This window comes from Myotis davidii, unplaced genomic scaffold (assembly GCF_000327345.1).
Source record: "Myotis davidii unplaced genomic scaffold, ASM32734v1 scaffold200, whole genome shotgun sequence".
Lineage (NCBI taxonomy): Eukaryota > Metazoa > Chordata > Mammalia > Chiroptera > Vespertilionidae > Myotis > Myotis davidii.
In genome coordinates, this window is record NW_006293700.1 from 5,928,396 (window position 1) to 5,940,445 (window position 12,050).

General features: G+C 39.4%; 1 pseudogene; it reads left to right on the forward strand.

The window, feature by feature from the left end:
- Positions 1–8,438: 8,438 nt before the first annotated feature.
- Positions 8,439–11,551, forward strand: LOC102761219 (annotated as a pseudogene).
- The last annotated feature ends 499 nt before the right edge of the window (positions 11,552–12,050 follow it).

A 12,050-nucleotide genomic window follows, 5' to 3' on the forward strand; every position in this document is an offset into this window, starting at 1 on the left:
CAGGAAGCAATTAACTCAGTTCTTACACTGCCTAACTATAGATAGCATCAGATGGCACAATTTAAGACTCAGGCTTGCCATAACCGGTTTGGCTCAGTAAATAGAGCATCGGCCTGCGGACTGAAAGGTCCCAGGTTTGATTCCAGTCAAGGGCATGTACCTTGGTTGCGGGCACATCCCCAGTAGGAGGTGTGCAAGAGGCAGCTGATCGATGTTTTTCTCTCATCGATGTTTCTAACTCTCTATCTCTCTCCCTTCCTCTCTGTAAAATATCAATAAAATATATTTTTTTAAAAAAAGAAAAAGACTCAGTCTTAGGAGACTCCTCGCCCCACCCCGCCCCAGCCCCACACTTCAGAGGCCAAATCAAGTCCAGGTTGTCACCAGTGCTTCTGACCAAGGGCTACACATAGGAAGTTCTAGAAAACCTTTTTTCGAGTTCCTTTAACTTGATAGAGCAGCTCACAATACTCAGAGACACATTTTACTTACTGGCTTACTGGTTTATTATAAAAAAACTATAGCTCAGGAACAGCCATGTAAAAGAGGTGCTATGGCAAGGTATGTGGGAAGGGGTATGGGGCTTATTCTCTGGTTCTCTAGTTGTACCAATCTCCCCACATCTCCAAACCGTAAACTCTCAGTACCCCATTATTTTGACATTTTTTTACATAGGTGTGATTGATTAAATCATTGCCCTTTGGTCATTGAACTCCAACCCATCTGAAGGTTCCAACTCACTAATCATGTGATTAGGTCCCTTGGCAACCAATCCCCATTCTTAGGTACCTAGCAGCTTTCCAAAAGTCACATAATTAACATAAAAGACACCTTTTACTTCTGCTCACTTAGGAAATTCCAGAATGTTGAGGAAGACCAAATATATATCTCATGAATCACAACATAACCATTTTTATGTTTTTGTTAGTGAAATGTCTGTTAATATCGTTTGCTCATTTTGAGAATATATATATAGTATCCTATATAATAAAAGCCTAATATGTTAAGTGTCCGGTTGTCCAGTTGTCCATTCAACCAATCTAAGTGTAATATGCTAATGATATGCTAAGGCTGCTCAACCACTTGCTATGATGAGCACTGACCACCAGGGGGCAGATGCTCCAACAAGTAGGTTAGCTTGTTGCTGGGGTCCCACCAATTGGGACTGAATGAAACAGGCTGGACAGGTCCTGGAGCCCTCCCGTGGTCCGTCCCCAGCTGGCCCACCTCTAACGTCCTTCCCTGGGCTGAGGGGACCCCCCCCCCAAGTGCAGAATTTTGTGCACTGGGCCCCTAGTATATTATAAAATATATTTCATATACTGTATCATATATACCTTATAATGTACAATAATTATGTTTGTGTGTGTAATGAATACTTTGAAAGTAATCAAAATTCCTCTTTACATTTGTTGAATGAAGTTAAAGCTTTTAAGGAAGAAAACTCATGGCCTAATATACATTAATGGAAATAAAAAGAGTGAAAATAGGTGGGTTAATTGTGCTACTAAATATATTGAAAATTACTAAATTAACGTAAAAACTTAAACGGAACAATAAAATGTATAACTCATTTTTGAAACTAAACAAGGAGATAATTGATCGCACACAAACACATGACACACACTGATAATAAACATAAACACAGATACAGGAAAAGTTAATTAAGTCTTGTGTGGCTAATTTTCTCCATTCCATGCCAACACATTTGAAAACCTGAAGGACATATCATTATATTTAAAAAAAATAAAATCTGCCACCACCAATCACAGAAGAGACAGATAATCTGAACTGAATCATGCCATCAAAGGAACAGATTTGTCTAAGACCTGTGCTCAAAAGATGAATTGTTTCCCAGAGCCATTCATTAAGAAAGAGTTAATTTCAAAGCTATTTGAAATGCTCTGGAGTGTAGAACAAAGAGAGCTTCCGACTTTTTATGAACATGGAAAAATATTAATACCACACGGTCATAAAAGACACACTCCATCTGCAACATAGCCCCTTGCCTCATCCGAATGAAAGGAAAATAAAGAGGACTCCAGACCAATCTCACTCATGAACCAATTTACAAAAACTTGAAATAAAATTTAGTCAAACATTACCCAGAGCATCCTATATAATAAAGAGCTAAAATGCTAATTAGGCTGGACAGTGGAGGGACCTTCTGGAACCACCAGTGGGCGGGGGGTGGGGTAGGAGGGCAGGGCCAAGAGGCAGCCGATGCTGCGAGGGCCGAGCCTCTTGCACAAATTTCGTGCATCCGGCCTCTAGTATTCAATAAGACAGTCTCACTCTGTGTGTATACTCCTGTCCTGCCAGCTGCCTGAACCGGCTGCTCTAGTCCCTCCATAGAAGACAGGTTAGTTTTTAAATGCTATTAGATATTTGACGCTTATTCACCTGTGGTCATGCAGTGTCTAATACACACAGGTAACCGTCAGATGTCCTGAATCTCAGTCTTGAGTAAATGACTTCATGGTGAGTAGTTGATTCCAGAGGTCTTCTTTCGAGAAGTCTTGGGACTGCCCAATACTATCTTCTCCTTTGAGTTCTATTTTACAATTCATCTCAGCTTTGGTTTTGTGAGCGGAGAGAGGAGTTTTCCCGGACCACAAAATAAGCGTTAGGTCCTTCAGTTCTACCCTAAGTACTTACTTTTGAATAAAACTTATTTCCCCAGTCAGCTATAGAGTGTAGTTTTGCATTGAATGCAATGTATATACATCGGTAGTTTTGCATTAAAAGTAAACTCAAACAAAATACCAATATACTAGTTAAACGTAACAGATTTAAATTTTAATAATTAAACAGAAAAAAAACATTCAATTAATGATCAAATCCAGAGTGGGCTCTGTTAAAAACTGGTACATGTACAGCAGAGAGCTAACAACTTTCTGTCATCTCTCTTTTTTCCTCTCTTATCTTTATCTATGAGGGTTATCTATGTCTCTTTCTATAGGGTTGTTATCTAGCCATTTCCTTGAATTTCCTTAAAATTCTACTCTCACAAAGGCTTTTAGGATAAGCTGTGCATTTAGATTCCTTTCTGAGGGCAAGAGACAGCATCTGATTAGCTTACTAATGGAGCTAAATGCCTGTCCTGATTGGGAGAAAAATACCAGGGCATTGCACCAATAGATCAAGATGTAATAAGAAAGGAGTATAATGCATTGCTTTCACGCATTTTCTGTTCTTATTAAAGGAAGGGATGAGACTGGAATAGGTGCCTTCGCGGGGAACTAAAAATCACGGCTGCTCTCTGGCCCGGCCTGGAGGAGCATAAAGAGGCCTAGACAGGACAGGAAAGGAGCCACGGCGTTGGGGAAAACCTCATTAGAGATAGGCGCCCAGAGAGAGTGGACGGCACACTGTGGTTAGAGCGTGGAAGGGGCAAGTCCAGACTCCCAGACATTCATACTCCTGAAGTCTGGACCCGTCAAAGCAGCGTGAGGCCATCTATCACCATAGCAGCTAGCGGCTACAGGCGCTGTTTGAGCCCGGGATTCCTGGAGAGAGCGCAGTACCAGGCTGACCACCCCACAGAGCTGCGGGCCCGAGAGCCAGTAAGTAGATGTTCCGAAGGCCAGGATCAAGAGGCCTGGTTCTCCCTGGGCACCGCGCTCTGATGGTGAACAGGCATTCATTAGAGAGACACGGCTCAAGTGTGAGGGACAGGTCTGAAGCATTAGCAGGAGCCTGTCTGGGCCTTCGACAGCAAAACAGCAGGCCACCCACCACAGTGAGAGGGCTCAGGGCAGTGCAGCTGCGGCCGTCAGAAGGCCACGGTCAGGAAGAATTCGATCATAAATGCTCGTGTGTCCAAGGAAAGCCAAATATACTGACTGGGTGAGATGCTGCTAAACACTCATTCTTCCTCTTCCTAAACATCATTTTGTTTGTGTTTGCCTGATTTGAATCACATTTCATTTCTTGGACCTCTAAAAATTAGTATACAAAAGTTTATCTTTGGAAAAACTTGAGAGCTGGAAGGGATTGTAGAGATAATATAGTCTATCAGAGGCCCAGGAAAACCATTTCCAAATGAGAAGTGTGACCTTCGGGGAGATCGCCTCGCTGCCTGGAGTCAGGAGTGGTAATGAAAGAATTAACTACCACCTTGCTGCTTCCTAGCACCAGCTTAGTCCCATCACACAATGGAGAATCCTTCTGCTAATGAGAGTGAATTGGCTAAACGCAATTTCAAATTTATTTCCATTTTTTTCAAACATCGATAACTAATGGTTTGCTAAGTTAGGCTTGCAGGAACACTGTTCTTCAAAGAATAAAAAAGAGGCTGCTTATGGATATAACTCATAGGCACTGGCACATTCTATACGAGTACATAAAATATATATAATGTCATTACATATTCATCGCATATGTACGGATATATATCTTTATATGTAAGTTAATGCACGTAGGGATATAGCAGCATACATACATATATGTGTGTATGTGTATATATGTTATGTCAATGTATGTAGGGATATATACATATATACATATACATACACACACGCACACACACACACACACACACACACACACACACACATATATATATAATATGTACCCATTCCTTGAAGATACAATGCATGGCTATATGGTTAACCACTATATCCTTGGAACTGCACAGCCATAGCCCCTTCACCTACCGGCTCAGCAATTCCAATACCATCCGAAAAAAAAGTGCTTTAAAATCAATCCCGGCTGCTGGTGATGGCAAAACAGCCAAGCTGCTTTGGTATAAACCTTCTGAGACTAAGAGTCTCAGGATTTCTTTAATATCCACATGAAAATATTAGTCTCTGTCTGCCTTATAGGTGAATCTATTCCTATTATTAATCTACTTTTACTATACCAAGAAATAACTATGTAGACAGATACCAGACAAAGACAGGGGTAAAGTCCTTTTTTAGAAACATGAGAAAGGGGACACCTTTTGATATTTGTTAGGAGGGAAGAATTGTCATAGAGGGTGCAGAATTTACAATTTCTAAAGTTGACAAAGACAGTATGGGTTAAAACAACTCACCCTACCCAGCATGATAGTTGAGAAAAAGGAACTCTAAACACCTCATTATTGACCAAGAAAATTTTATTATAAATGAGAGAGAGACATCGATTTGTTGTTCCACTTATTTCTGCATTCATTGGTTGATTATTGGATGTGCCCTGAACCTGCAACCTTGGCCTATTAGGATGGTGCTCTTATCAACTGAGCTACAGCGCCAGGACTGTCAACACGTGCTCTATTCCATCTAAATGCCAATGGAGAAACTTTCCTCTCCCCACCCTGGTGTTAGGGGGTGGAGCATGGAGTCAAAGTTTTCACCCCCACCTCACCCCCACCGGCAGTTGTTCTTAGTAGTTGGGCCAAAGAAAGGGATAAACTTTGACCCCAAAAGGCAGCAACATGGTGGAATAAGGCAGTGCAAGTTAGTGCTATTCAGCAACCTCCTCCCTCATCCCCCAGTGTCAGGGCAGCCAGCATGGAAATGAACTTCACCCTACTGTCACCTGTCACGGTGAGGCAATAGGAGGAGGTGAGGAGGTGGGAGACAGTGCTAGTGGGCACTGCTTCCCTGGTAGTTTCAGTGGAGTGAGCAGGGAGCTGAGTTGCTATCCCCACCCAGCCACTGCAAGGAGGCTCAGTACTGTTCTCTGCCTTTGCAGACGCAGCATCAGTGGGCCCGGGGAGAACCTGCACACCCACCTCTGCCCAGACCTGCGTGCTCCAGCTGACCACGGTGCCTGCCTGCAGGGAAAGATGAGGTAGGATCCAGGATCCCACCACATAGCCCAGGAGTCCTGGATACAATCCACAATCACACATCATTCTAACAACCAGAACAATCACAATCTGATTGAAAAGACAAAAGGTGTCCACAATGATATAGCTCAGATATTGGAACTATTTGATAAGACTTTGATAGTAGTAGAAATCATTAATTTGCTTCAAGGAATAATTATACTTTCTTATAATAAATGAGAAGCATTAAAAACCCCAGCCAAAAAATGGTATACATTTTTGATAAACAAAAAGAAACTATAAAACCTTTAAAAATATAGATATAAAAAATAAAATCTCACTGGGTCAGCTTACTAGTAGATTGATTATGACGAGGAACAAACCATGAGCTTGAGAGAACAATAGAGATTACCTGATCTGACCAGTAAAGAAAAAATAACAGAGTTTTGATGACCTGCAGAATGATTTAAACAGATTTAATATTCATGTTATTAACATCCCAGGTAAAGGAAAAAAGAGCACAGGGCTGAAGAACTATTCCAAGAAATAATGACTGAAAATTCCCCAAATTTGGTTAAATGCATAAACCATTAGATTCCGGAAAGCTGAATAAAACCCAAAAGGTATACACCCAAAGAAATCCACATTAAATATATCAAAATCAAACTTTTGAAAGCTGATGACAAAGAATTTTCCATTTGAAAATAAGGACCAAATAATGATGACACTTCCACTCTGTTAAAGGTACTTTTTAATTGAATTATAATTTGTGTCTAGATAACAAAGCAGGTTTTTAAAAATTTCATAAACTTGTTTTGGATTTGTTTTGTTATTATAAAAACATATAAAAGAAAGTTAAACACATGATTGCACAGAAAATCTTTGAAAGATTTTCATACAAGAGCATAAGGAGAAAGCCAACGTTCAGAAAAGCAATGCTATTTTAAAAATATATTTTTTATTGATTTCAGAGAGGAAGGGAGAGGGAGCGAGAGATAGAAACATCAGTGATGAAAGAGAATCATTGACTAGCTGCTTCCTGCACACCCCACACTGGGGATTGAGCCTGCAGCCTGGGCATGTGCCCTGATCAAGGGTGGAACTCTGAGTTCCTGGCTGATAGGACGATGTTCAACCACTGAGCCGTGCCGGCCAAGCAAAACAATGATATTTTAAAATATAGTGATTTTTATACATGGTGGTTCTATAGTAATTTTCATTTCCTACACTTAAATAAACTTTTAAGGTAAAAAGTAATTATCCAGTATAATAATATTAATAGCTTTTTTATTGAATGCCTACCATGTCAAAAATGTACCAAATGTATTATTTATTTTTATTTTACAGCATTGTATGAAGTAAATATTATGTTCTCATTTTACAGGTGAACAAACTGAGACTCGGGGAGGTTGCGTAGTTTAGCTTTACATAGCTAATGACTATTGAAACTTTCATGGAAACTGAGATGGCTTGGAAGCCCTATTCTGGGTTCCAGTTCAACATGGCCATATGCTAGCTTTAACCATATATTATATTTTGATTAATTTGTTACAATAGAAAAAAACATTCAATTGGCACAAAATTTTTAGTGAGAATTATTACTGCTTAAGATACAGCCACAAACCCTGAATATAAATAACAATGAGTGTTTTGTTTTTTAAAAATATATTTTATTGATTTTTTACAGAGAGGAAGGGAGAGAGATAGAGAGTTAGAAACATCGATGAGAGAGAAACATCGATCAGTTGCCTCCTGCACACCTCCTATTGGGGATGTGCCCGCAACCAAGGTACATGCCCTTGACCAGAATCGAACCTGAGACCTTTCAGTCCGCGGGCCGACACCCTATCCACTGAGCCGAACCGGTCAGGCATGAGTGTTTTCTGAAAACACATGAAGAATATCACTTTTGAACCTCAAACCTATTTATGAGGTTTTCATTTTGTTTTTAAAGGACTCGGATGTTCTTTGTGAAAAAGATGCTCAATCATCATGTTTGTGCCTCAGAATTAAAGTCGCCATATAGTCTCACAAAATTTACGGTATGTTTAAAAGAGAATATTGTAGATCATAATTGTAATAGCAGTTGCTCATTTAACCTATTCATTTTCAGATTTTGGAAACTATGCTATTTATTGATTTTTATTGCATACAATTCCAAATTGGTGAATTTATCAATTTTTATAATGTACTATCTTTTTATGAATATTGTTCTTTTACAAAGTTAAGGTATTTTTTACTGAATACTCATTTTTTAAATTTTAATATCATTTTGTATTGGTTTCAGGTGTACAACATGGTGGTCAGACAATCACGGACTTTATAAAGTGTCCCCCTCAATATTTCCAGTACCTGTTCGGCACCTTAAATACTTACTGCAATATTATTGACTATATTCCCTATGGTGCACTTTACATCCCCATGACAATTTTGTAACTACCACTTCGTACTTCTTAATTACAAGCTGAAGGTTGGTGGCAATTGTGTGTTGACCAAGTCTATCAGCGCCATTTTCCCAACAGTATTTGTTCACTTTGTATCTCTGTGTTATGGTGATCTGTGACCAGTGATCTTTGATGTTACTCTTGTGATCTTGTGGTGAAACAAACCACACCCATATAAAAGGGCAAACTGAGTGGATAGACATGGTGTGTGTTCTGCCTGCTCTATGGACCAGCCATTCCCCAGTCTCTCTCCCTCTCCTCTGGCCTCCCTATTCCCTGAGACACAACATTGTTGAAAGTAGGCCAATTAATAACCCTCCAATGGCCTCTAAGTGTTCAAGGGAAAAGAAGAATCACATGTCTTTCACTTTAAATCAAATCTAGAAATGATTAAGCTTCGTGAAGAAGGCATGTTGAAAGCCAAAGTAATTTTAAAGTTAGGTCTTTAGCGGCAAACTGTTAGCCAAGCTGTGAAAGCACAAGAAAAGTTCTTTAAGGAAATGAAAAGTTCTCCTCCAGTGACTACATGCACGATAAGACATGAAATAGCCTATTGCTGATAGAGAGAACATTTTTGGTGATCTGGATAGGATAAACCAGCCACAACGTTCCCTTAAGCCAAAGCTTAATCATGACCAAGGCCCTACCTCTTCAATTCTGTGAAGGCTGAGAAAGGTGAGGAGGCTGCCGAAGAAGGCTGAAGCTAGCAGAGCTTGGTTCATGAGGTTGAAGGAAAGAAGTCCTTTCCCTAACATAACAGTGCGAGGTGAAGCAGAAAGTGCTGATGTAGGAGCTGTAGCAAGTTATCCAGAAGATCAAGGTCAGGTAATCAATGAAGGTGGCTACACTAAGCATCAGATGTTCAATGTAGATAAAACAGCCTTACATTTGAAGAAGAGGCTATTGAGGACTTTTCCAGTTAGAGAGGACAAGTCGATGCCTGGCTTCAAAGCTTCAAAGAACAGGTTGACTCTTTTGTAAATGCAGCTGCTGACTTTACGTTGAAGCCAACGTTCCTTCACCACTTGGAAAATCCTAGAAAAATGAATCATTGGCAATGTCCCTGGTCATGCAAGAGCTGTGATGGAGCTGCACAATGAGATTAATGCTGTTTTCATGCCTGCTCACACAACACAACAACGATTCTGCAGCCCATGGATCAAAGAGTGATTCTGACTTTCAAGTCTTAGTACTTAAGAACGTTCTGTAAGGCTTTAACTGCCATAGATAGTGATTTCTCTGATGGATCTGGGCAAAGTTAATTGAAAACCTTCTTGAAAGGATTCACCCATCTTAGATGCTATTAGGAACATTTGTGATTCATTTGCAAAGGTTAAAATAGCAACATTAACAGTAGTTGAGTAGTTGTTTCCAACATGGTTGACACTGTGGGGTTCAAGACTTTAGTAGAGGAAGTAACTGCTGGTGTGGAAACAGCAAAAGAACTAGAATTAGAGTCTGAAGATGCCGCTGAATTGCAGCAATCTCATGATAAAACTTTAATAGATGAGAAGTTGCTTCTGATGGATGAGCAAAAAAAGTAGTTTCTGGAGATGGAATCTATTCTTGGTGAAGACACTGTGAAGATTGTTGAAATGACAGCAAAGGATTTAGAATATCAGATTAATTTAGTTGATGAAGTAGCTGCAGAGTTTGAAAGGATAGATTCCAATTTTGGAAGGAGTTCTGTGGGTAAAACGCTATCATCAGCATCACATGCCACAGAGATATTGTTCATGAAAGAAAAAGTCTATCTTTAGTTCTATATTTTGCAACAGAATTAAACTAGATTAGTTTATGCCCATGTACAAAAATTAATTCAAAATGGATCAAAGACCTAAATATAAGGTCTGAAACAGTAAGATACACACAAGGAAACACAGGTACTAAACTTACGGACCTTGTTCTTAGAGAAGATTTTATGAATTTGACCCCAAAGAAAAGGGAAGTAAAGGAAAAAAATAATCAGTGGGACTATATCCAACTAGAAAGCTTCTGCACAGCAAAAGAAACCACACAAAAAGCAACCAGCTGAATGGGAGATGATATTTGCAAACAGCTCTAACAAGGGGATAAAAGTCCAAAAGATATAAAGAATTCAGGCAATTTAATGCCCAAACAAAAAATCCAGTAAAAGATGGGCAGAGGCCCTACACAGACACTTCTCCCACGAAGACATACTAATGGCTAACAAATATAAGAAAATACGTTCAACTTCACTAGCTATTAAGGAAATACAAATGAAAACTACAATGGATACGACCTCACACTGGTTACAATGACTGTTAACAAAACATGTAATAGCAAGTGTTGGAGAGGGTGTGGAGAAAAAGGAAACTCATTCACTGCTGGTGGGAATGTAACCTGGTACAGCCACTATGGAAAACAGTCTGGAGCAGGGATCCTCAAACTTTTTAAACAGGGGGCCAGTTCACTGTCCCTCAGATCGTTGGAGGGCCGGACTATAGTTTAAAAAAACAGCTATGAACAAATTCCTATGCACACTGCACATATCTTATTTTGAAGTAAAAAAACAAAATGGGAACAAATATTTGTATTTGCATGTGGCCCGTGGGCCGTAGTTTGAGGACCCCTGGTCTGGAGGTTCCTAAAAAAATTAAGAAAAGAGTTACCATATCACCCAGCAATCCCTCTCTTGCGTATCTAGCCAAGGAACTCAAAAACATTTATTTGCAAAGATATATGCACCCCTATATTCATTGCAGCATTATTCATAGTGGCCAAGACATGGAGACAAGACAACCAGGTGTCCTTCGATAGAAGACTGTATAAAGAAGCTGTGGTACATACAAACTACGGAATACTACTGAGCCATGAAGAAAGATGAAATACTGCCATGTGTGACGATCTGGATGGCCCTTGAGAAGATTATGCTAAGTGAAATAAGTCAGGAAGAAACCAAGAGCCATATGATTTCACGCATATGTAGGACATAAAACTGAAACGCATAGACACTAACAACATTGTGGTGGTTACAAGGGAAGGGGTGGTAATAAAGGGTAAAGAGGGCCAAATATATGGTTACAGAAGATTATTTGACTTTGAGTGGTGGGCACACAATGCAATAGACAGATCATGTATCATAGAAACATACACTTGAAACCTATATAACCTTATTAACCAATGTTACCCCAATAAATTTAATTAAAAATAGGCTATCTAGGAGGTAAACTTCATTGTTGTCTTACTCTAAGAAATTGCCACATCACCCCAACCTTCAGCAACCACCACCCTGATCAGTTAGGAGCTGTCAACATCGAGGTAGGACCCTCCATGAGCAAAAAGATTAAGACTCACTGAGTGCTCATCTGATGGCTGGCATTTTTTTTAACAATAGATTATTTTTTAATCAAAGTGCATACATTTTTTAGGCATAATGCTATTGCACACTTAATAGACTATAGTGTAGTGTAAACATAAATTTTATATGCACTAGACAACCAGAAAATCTGAGTGACTAGCTTTATTATGATATTTGCTTTATTGCTGTGGTCGGAAACCTAAGTGGCAAAATCACTGATGTATGCCTATACAGGAGTTTGGTGTGTGTTTAACATCCCACTATCACTACCATTATTTCTGTTGAAGGCATCAGTTCAATCCAGCATGCATTTGTGTGTGCCTACTACAAGCCAGAACAGTGCATCAAAAACAAATAATATTGTTCTTGGCCTCAATAAAGTAACATCCTAATAATTGTAGTATATTGTATAGAGCAGCAATTACAGAAGAAAACTTTTGAATCACAACAATCAATAATAATCACCTAACTCCTGGTAACAGTAATGGCCAAATTACAAATTTTCTGATTTTCTGACATTTTAAGCAGA